Below are 9,754 nucleotides of genomic sequence, written 5' to 3'. Positions count from 1 at the left end.
TTTGGTAACATGCATGGAATTACGTGGAGGAAGGAGTTGTAATTAATTAAAGATTAATTTTCTTTTTGGAGCAGAAGAAGGTGTAATAATTGCATGATGAAGAAGAACAGAGGTATAGCAACCTTGTCCCTGGTATTAAGGATCCTCACTCTAGCTTCATTACTTGCTTCTATCACAATACTAGTTACCGACAAAATCAGCAAAATCACCTACGATGACGTTTTCAAAGCAACCTTCAAGGATATCATCGCCTATAGGTAATTAATATTGCCATGTATATAATGTTGTCAATGGGCTAGACTTGCGTAACAGGTAACAAGTTGGTGAGCACGGATTAATATGGGCCTAAAAGAAAAAAAAGGAAAGCCCAAATGGTGAAATTCCCCTGACCTGATATCAATATGATCTAAGGTGATTTACACTAATTAATCAAGCATAACGAATTTGAACTCATAATCCCGTGTTTACGTAACAATATGAGAATTGTCTTACGGCCACTGAACCACTACCCTTGATGCTTTTTTTTTTCTTGAATTATATATATATATACAGCAATTTGTTGCATGTCCTTTTTAGTCTTGTATAAATTGAGTCATTAGTATTAATAATGTTCCAGAGTAACATCTTTGGTTGCTCTACATTTCCCTGAATTCTAGTGGGTCCATGGTAAACACATTGGCAGGTATGTGGTTGCCATTGCAGCGATAGGTGCAGTCTACACCTTATTTTAGTTACCTTTTGCTATTTACCATGCAATCAAAGGAAAAAGGTTAAACGGATGCTTTCCAGAGTTTGACTTCTACGGAGACAAGGTAATTAAGATTTACTAGCTAAAGTGAACCATACATTGCCTCCCCAAAACTCAAGTGGCCCCTCTTTTTTATTTTATTTTATTTTATTTATTATTATTATTATTATTATTATTATTATTATCTCTTACATATTATAATGGTTATTAGAAAATTTATTTGATATGTGGGTTTATACCGTCAAATAAAAAAATATAGTTTAAAATAATTTATGAACATTTTTCATTTTTGGTAGCCAATTAGTTAATTGAGCGAGTGGAAGAAAATGCGATAATCTTTTAAAGACTTCTTGAATAAATTATAATAAAAAAGAGTAATTTTATATACTCATTTCATATCTCACTCCCCTTGCATTAGACTAATGTACCGGTGCTCATCAACCTTTGAATTAACCTTTAAAAAATAAAAATAAAAAATTAAAGAGTGATGGACACTGCCACATTAGCCTAACGGTATGGGAGTGGGAGTGGGTTGACAGATGAATATTTAGAATTATTAATATAAATTATCCATTGTCTTATCAAGATATAAATGGTCTTCAAGATATCCTTAATGTTTCCCTCACATTTGTGTACGCTAAGCAGGTCAAAGCATTGATTGTAGTTAATATGTGTTGCATTTGGTTCTACTTTTTTTTTTAAGTATCCCAAATTATAACTGAAAGCCTAGTTTATTAATGATATTATTTAAATTAGTATCATTATTATCAACAAAATATAATTAAGGATTTGATTTCATAGCTCATCAGTTTGCTCTTGTCCACTGCTGTTGGTCTGGTTTTGCTGTCTCTATTGAGTTCAAAAGAACCATATTCGGTCTGGTTGGGGATTTCTTTGATAAAGAGAATATTGCAACTGGTTTTCTATTGGGGGGAATTGTTTGCATGGCTGTAGTTTCAGTGCTTTCATCCATCAATTGGAGCAACAAGTAGTAGATTCTTTGGATTCATTTCTTGTAGCAAAATGTTAAAGACCATTCCGAATACGAAACTGGAGTACTACTCTTTTTCCCAGTGTTTTGTTTTTTTTTTCTTTATCTTTTTCTTTGTAAAACTTTTCTACATTTCTTTATGCAATGATTGAGTATTATTGTTGTTATTATGACTATTACTATTAAGCGAAAAGTCTTTTTTTATACAGCTTTGTTATGATTATGATGACTATATATTACTTCAGTTTTCGTACTCAATAGTTGTCATAAAGCTCTCAAAAAGCAAGTCTGAATCGATGCCTGCTAATTGGGTATCAGAATATCATCAAAGTAAACAATAATAAACTTGCTAATAGAAGGTCAAATTCATTGAGCCATTACTCTTGTAAATGTGTTTGTCATATTGGAAAGATCAAACAACATGGCAAACCACTCATACATATGGGTGGGCAAAATATCCGACTGCAACCTACCGATTGCGATTGAACCGTTACTGTCCGCCTATCGACTTTCAGCAGTCAGTAGTCGGAATAAAAAAAAAAAACAGTTTCGACGTCAGCTCAATTATGTAGGCGGCAGAATTTTTATTTCGTTAGTTAATCGAATCGAATTGACTTAATCGAACTAGTCAAAATTTATTCCTATCAGTATGAAGTCGGCTAATTAATCGACTTAACTAACTCTTTTGATTTGGTAGGCGAAAATACTCCTACTATCACTGATTTAACTGATACCCATCCCTCAAACCTTTATAGGTCTTCAAACTAGCTTTCCATTCATCACCAGTCTGATTCGAATAAGACTCACACATAATAAATTTAAATTCAAGATAAGATACATTTATTAAGATTGCCATTCTAAATAGGACTGGAATTTTTTGAAAACACTGGTGAACTCGACACGTATCCAACACAAATTTAGTGGGTTAGGATTAAAGAGTCTGCACTACATAGTCTTATACTCATGTTTCACATTACTCGAAACCCTACACACGATATTTAAGGTTGACAATTTTGACACAACATGCGAATCCAAGGCGAACCCATCATGAAATTAGCAGATTAAGATTGAAGGATCTGACTCGTTTAACTAAATGGATAGGATTAGGGTTGACCTTTGTTAAAGATAAAACTTACATCAGTAATGGCAAGCATCTTAATGAAGATACTGAAGAGCCATTCATATATAGTTCAAGATAATAATAATTAGATAGTTGAAGACATCTCACAACACATTCAAAAGATGCGTAGTTAAACAAAAGGTAAATAGTTGTAACAATTCATAATTGTAAGAGTTGTATAGTAGTTATAAATATCAATATGGTGATCCCACAATATTCATGAGGAGAAATAAGGCCATCTATGAAATTTGTTTCTTTTTGCTTGTTTATGAAATTCCTGAACCTTTGGTCTAGTAGAAAATTCCTCAAGACCAATGGACATCCACAATAGAGCCCCAATTGCAAAGCGTTGCCCAAAACATGGACCAATTGGAATAGCAGAACTGGATATTGGTCCAATAACTCTTGCAATGGGATTATGACCTTCATCACGGTATATATACTGAGTGTCAAAGGGGCACAAAATACCTTAGTGTTGATGTGACACATTAATGAATTTTGTCAACTTCTTTAAGGTTTTTTTTTTTTTTTTTTTTTTAAGAAAGTGATTAGTCCCTTTTTAAAATGCAGAGAGGTATTATCAAAACACCAAACCACAGAGACCAAAAATACATATATCCCTTTGGATTTTGCCATCAAGTTGCGTAGAAAACAAAAGAATTAGAGAATAATTTATATAGGGAGGTTGCACAAACGGTGAGTTTTGTGCAACCAATCAGAAGGTGACACTTAAGCTAAATTTATCAAACTTAAGTTTTTTAAAAAAAGCCTAACAACACCAGATTATAAATAAAAATTAATTATAAATAATAATAATAATAAAAAAACAAAATTGAAGGTGGCGGTATCGGCTAAGCGCCACCCTCCCCACTTTGCGTCAATCGCCACCGCCAGGCTATGGAGTACGCTGGCCACCCCAAAGAACTGATTTGGGGTGGCTGGTCACGAGTTTCGACCAGCGCAGGCTGCAGCCCACTCCCCATAGGACTCTGGGGTACCGCCCGCCATCCCAGGCTGAGTGGCCGGTGTGCTGCCCCCGAGGGTGGTGCTGGGTGATACAGCCACCCAGAACCAGACCGCGTGGCGGTTTCGCCACCCATCTGTATTCGGTAGGCGTCGGCCGCCATCCATAACTGGGGTGGCGGCCGGCCACCCAAAGTGGGGGGTTGGCCACCCCTTCAATTCTGGTTTTTTTTTTTAAATAAAAAAAATTAATTTTTTATTTTATTAGAGTGTAATCTGGTGTGGTCGAGTTTTTGTTTTAAGTATAAGTCTAATGAAATTAGCTGATGTGTCAGCTTCTTATTGGTGACACAAAATGTGACTTTTGTGTAACCTCCCTATATAAGTTATTCTCATATTTTGTTTTTTTTTTTATATATATATATATATATATGATATAATATTTGAATCTTATTGTTAATAATATTATTTTATTTTTATTAATTATCAATCCACCGCGTCCAAAGGTAAAAATCTTGGCTCTACCGCTGCATAGACGGGTGTTAGTCTAGGACGGCTTACGCTTAACGCCGCTAACCATCTTGCAATTTGCATTTTTATAGTAAAAAAATATAAAATGCATTTTTTATATCTGTCAATGCCATAAAATTTGCCTATAAAAGGCAATTGTGGTGGTAAAATGCATGGAAGTGGAGGAAGAAGGTGTAATTAATTAAGGAATTTCGAGATGGAGAAGAAAGCTATAGCATACTGGTCCCTGCTCTTGAGGACCCTCACTCTCGTATCTTTACTTCTTCCTTACGTGTTACTATTAAACCACAATATCACGTTCAATCATGATTGCAAACCAACCTTCAAGGACATCATCGGATTCAGGTAATTTTTCAGGCGTTCATAACAAACGCTAGCTAAATTAACCCCGGGATTGGTTGATTTTTTTTGTAGTATATATATATATAGCATGCATCCTCCTGCAGAGTGATCATAAATAGCACGCCGGGCGTGCATGAACAGTCATGCAAGCCCGGCTAAATTTTTTTTAAAAAATATATTAAAAAAAAAAAAAAAATAGTCGGGCGTGCATAACTATCCTGCATGGATGCTTTTTTCTTTCTTTTAATATTTTATTATCATCACATTAATTAATTTACCTGAATTATATATATATATATATATATATATTGACAGGTATGTGTTTATCATTAAATGGATAGCTGCAGCCTACACGATATTGCAGTTAGGTTATGCTATTTACTATGTTTGCAAAGGAAAGAGGGTATACCCATGGTTGCAACATTTGGACTTCTACGGAGACGAGGTATATAATTATATAATTATATAATTTGCCTAGCTAACCCACGGCCATGGGTCACATGAGCCTTGGGTGGCAAACCACCCCAGTGGGTACTGGGGGTGGTTTCGGCCACCCCCAATCTTTTTTTTTAAAAAAAAAAAATTTATAAAAAAAATACATTTTTTTTTTTAAAAAAAAAATTTAAATAGGTACCACGTATCAACATTTAATTGGTCAACGTGGAATTCCGTTAAGTCAACTAACGGTCAACTGACGGAAGATTAACTTGGTCTATTATCAAAACTACATGGACCTCCTGTGATAAAAATGAAACCTTAAGGAGAAAAAAATAAAGTTGTGAAACCTCATGGACTAATTTAGTATTTAGGGTTTAGGGTTTAGGGAATATTATTTAAATTTGTATTATTATTATTATTATTATTATTATTAGTAGTGGAAGAGCACCAACAAAATATAATTAAGGGTTTGATTTGGCAGTCATCTGCTTGCTCCTGGCCACAGCTATTGGTTTTGGTTTTGGTTTAATATCATCTGGTGTTCTGTTGGTGGTGGGAACTGCTTGCATGGCTATACTTTCAGTGCTTTCATCTATCGATCAGACCCGTAAGTAGAAGATTCTTTGGATTGGTTTCTTGTCTTTCTTTCCTTCTTTTTTTATTTTTTATTTTTATTTTGTATGTTATTTTTATCTAATTTGTAATGTTTTCTCAAACTTTAAAAAGTTACAATATTCCTAATGCAGACCTTGCTAAAGACGCCTACACAGAATTACAAAAGACACCAATCTAAGAATTATCTCAAGCGGGCTAAAGAAGTCTATATATAAGCACATCTTCTAATTGTTGTTGAAAGCCGTAATGTTATCTTTATTTATGTTTATCTTGAATAAGTAGTCTATAACTATTGATGTACTCCTCTCGGTTACCATTTGCTTAATGAGAATTTATTTTCTAGTAAATTTTGTGAGTTGTTCTAACTCTCTTATACTTCAGTTCAACCTATTTTTATCAGTAACGGTGGCCCGTAGAGGCCATGGCCACATGAGGCCCACATCCATTTTTCTAAAGCTTAAATATATAGTTACTACAACTTTATATTATATTGGGGCTACAAATTTCAATGCTTTCATCTATCAAACCATCGGAAGATTCTTTGGATTAGTTTCTTGCCTTTCTTGTAGCAGTGTTAAGACCATCCCAATTAATAAAACTCTTTTATAACGCTTTCCCCACCCCTATTTTTTTAGGAAACTGGGCTGATAGGAAAATTTGACTCACCAAAATTTGCAACAGCAATTTGGGCACAGGCCCATAGGCCAACTAAAGTCCACAAATAGGCTCAAAGACTTGGATTCATTGTGTTAAGTATATAGGGGGGTAAATGAGTAATGATAAGGCTCTGTTTATTTCGACGAAAAATGCTTTTTGTCGGAAAATATTTTCTTGAAAAATAATTTTTTGAAAAACATTTTACGGTGTTTGGCGCATACAAAAAATCACAATTTTTTTTAATATATATTTTTTCATTAACTCATATTAAACTCTAAATTACGAAACTGTCCCGACCAAGTCTTAGAAGTGTCATAATTGAGTCCTACAGGGACCCCATTGTGACTTGCCCGGGACCCACCTGGACCTCTCCTAGACCCTATTTGGACCCCGTCGAGATCAGCCCGGCACCCCATCGGGACCCACCCAAGACCCGACATAGACATTTTCGTAATTTAGAGTTTAATATGATTTTCCATACACATCAAATACCGGAAAATATTTTTCAGCAAATATTTTCTGTTGAAAACATTTTCTGACGTCGGGGACTCGACTGGGACCCCACCTGATTTTTCTTACATGCCAAATACAAAAAAATGTTTCCTAAGAAATCATTTTCTAGGAAAATATTTTTTTCCAAAAATATTTTTCGACGTCGGGTCTCAGCGGGGTCCCGATTAAGTTTCAGCGGTGTCCTGGGCAAGTCTTGGCGGGGTCCAGGGCAGGTCTAGTTGGATCCCGGGCGGGTCCTAGTCAAGTCCCGGTGTGGTCCTGGGTGAGGTCCGATAAGGTTCGAGTCAAGTCCAGACGAGGTCTCGGTCAAGTCCCTGTGGGGTCCCGATCAAGTCCTGGGTAGGACCTGTGCGAGTCCCGACGAGGTTTCGGGTAGGTCCGGGCGGGTCCTAGTCAAGTCCCGGCGGGGTTTTGATCATGTCCTGGGCAGGTCTTGGGCAAGTCCGGGCAAGGTCTTGAGCAGGTTCGGGCAAGTCCCGGGGGGTCCTGCTCAAGTCTTGGGCAAGTCCCGATGGGGTTTTGGGTAGGTCTGGTCGGGTTTCGGGCGGGTCCCGATCAAGTCCCGAGCGGGTTTCGGTCAAGTCCTTGTAGAGTCCTGAACAAGTTCCGGGCAGGTCTCGAGCGAGTCCCAATGGGGTCTCGGGCAGGTCACGGTCAAGGCCTGACGAGGTCCTGGGCGGGTCCGTCAATTTGAGAATGAGATGTTCAAACTCGAAAAATGGTTTACGGTTTTCAAAAATAGAAACTATTTTCCGAAAATTAAAAAAGAATTTTTAGTCAAAGAGAAAATATTATCCGTTGACTATTATTTTACGTCGCACCAAACACCCGAAAATACGGAAAATATTTTCTACAAATCATTTTACGGCAAAACAAACGGAGCATAAATATCCTTCATGTCCCTTGAAAATTAATGTGCCTTTAAAATTATTATTAAATTTATAATAAATCGCTATTGAATTTTGATCAAATAATAATTTTAAAAGTTACGTGAATTTTATAAGAATACAAAACGGCATGAAGATGAGGATGGCATTTAATAGTATTCGAGGATAAACTCCATTCACAACAAATTTTGTCAATGGAACAGATCGGGATCCACTCCCACGATACCTCCCAATTCCTTTATCTGATGTGCCAACAAAGATAATGGGAATTAGGCTAGCAAGAAAATCTGACCCACCAAAATTTACAACAATTTGATCATAGCCTCAGAGGCTCACAAAAGTCTACAAATAGGCCCACAGATTCAGATTCATTGTGCCACAAATATCAAGGGATAAAGTTCAATAACAACAAATCCAGTCAATGACATAGATCGGGTTCTGCTCCCACGAAACTCCCAATTTCTTGCTAGACACATATTATTTTTATAGACTAAATTGAAGGAAATTTTTCTGACCCAATTTGGAGGAATATTTTGTCCTTTGTCTAGCAAGGATAATGGGAATTGGGCCAAGAAAAGCTGACCCATCAAAATATGCAACAACAATTTGGTCACAAGCTGAGGGGCTGAATAAAGTCCACAAATAGGCCCAAAGACTCTAATTCATGGTGCCACACATATTATGGGATAAACTTCAATAACAATAAATCTTGACAACAATACAGATCGAGATCCCTCCCACCATCTCCCAGATATTAAGGGAACTAAATCCCACAATTATACGGGGCCGAAGATCAAGGATCAACTGCTATGTCAATTTACTATAAAAGACAAGCTTCAACTACTATGACGGGTTTAGGATGGCCGAAGTCACCTCCATATGCCGGTCTGGGGTGGCCGGCCACTTTCATGCCCCAAAAGGGGGAGACCAGCCACCTCTAGTTTTCTCGAGATTTATGCTTCTCTCTTTTTTTTTTTTTTTTTTTTTTCATTTTTTAAGTATAAATTTAGGTAATTTTTTTTAATATTATTTTGGCATTTGATGTAGCATTTGGATGGACCTGGATGAGAGTATTAAATTGGTATTTTGGTACCATCTATGACACTTTTTCAAACTGAGACAACTATTTGATTTTGGCCCTAACCACGAGGACCAAAATTGCATCCACCCTTTTCATTTTTTTTAATATTTTTCCTTTTCTTTAGTTTTTTAATATTTTTCTTTTTCTTTTTTCATTTCCTTTTAAAAAAATATTTTTTTATTACCCAAAACGACCCAAACTGGGTCGTTTTGGGCTGCCGCATGGTGCGGTCTAAGCCAGATCCTAAAAAGATTATGTACATACAAAAAGATTTTATTTTTCGAGATGTTACACTTGCTTTCTTGATTGAGTTAATGGTTGCTGGACTTAGGCTTTAAAGGCTCAAATTCATATTCTTCATTGTTCATTTATCGTGCAAATGGCCCGGTGATTTTTGTTCTAATCTATATTGATAACATATATAGTAATCACAAGTTCCAATGCAGTTGCTATTACTCAAACTTCTATTTCTCCTGAATCAATATTACATTGCGATAATATTGAAGCAACCTGGCTTACCTTAAATCCCATTTCTTATGCCTACACAAAGCATATCGAGATTGATTACCATTTCGTCGGGGAGCATCTTGCAGCAAAGGCTTTGGATGTTCGTTTCTTATCAAGTAAGAACTAACTTGCAAAAATTCTTACCGAACCCTTAGTTTCTCAACGGTTCTCCCTGCTCTAATTCAACCTCAATTTGAATTCCTTTGTGTCTACCTTGTATAGTGATAAGTCAAATACAAATATAAATAAACATTCGTGTTCTATGATCTAGCATGGCAAAATAATCTTTCATGGAGATCCTTTGTTGCACTGAATGTTTGAGGCCCTTGATGCAATTTTCATCTTGGGCCTTAGAAAATTA

Source organism: Corylus avellana, chromosome ca6 (genome assembly GCF_901000735.1).
Source record: "Corylus avellana chromosome ca6, CavTom2PMs-1.0".
NCBI lineage: Eukaryota > Viridiplantae > Streptophyta > Magnoliopsida > Fagales > Betulaceae > Corylus > Corylus avellana.
Note: the sequence above shows the minus strand (reverse complement) of the source record.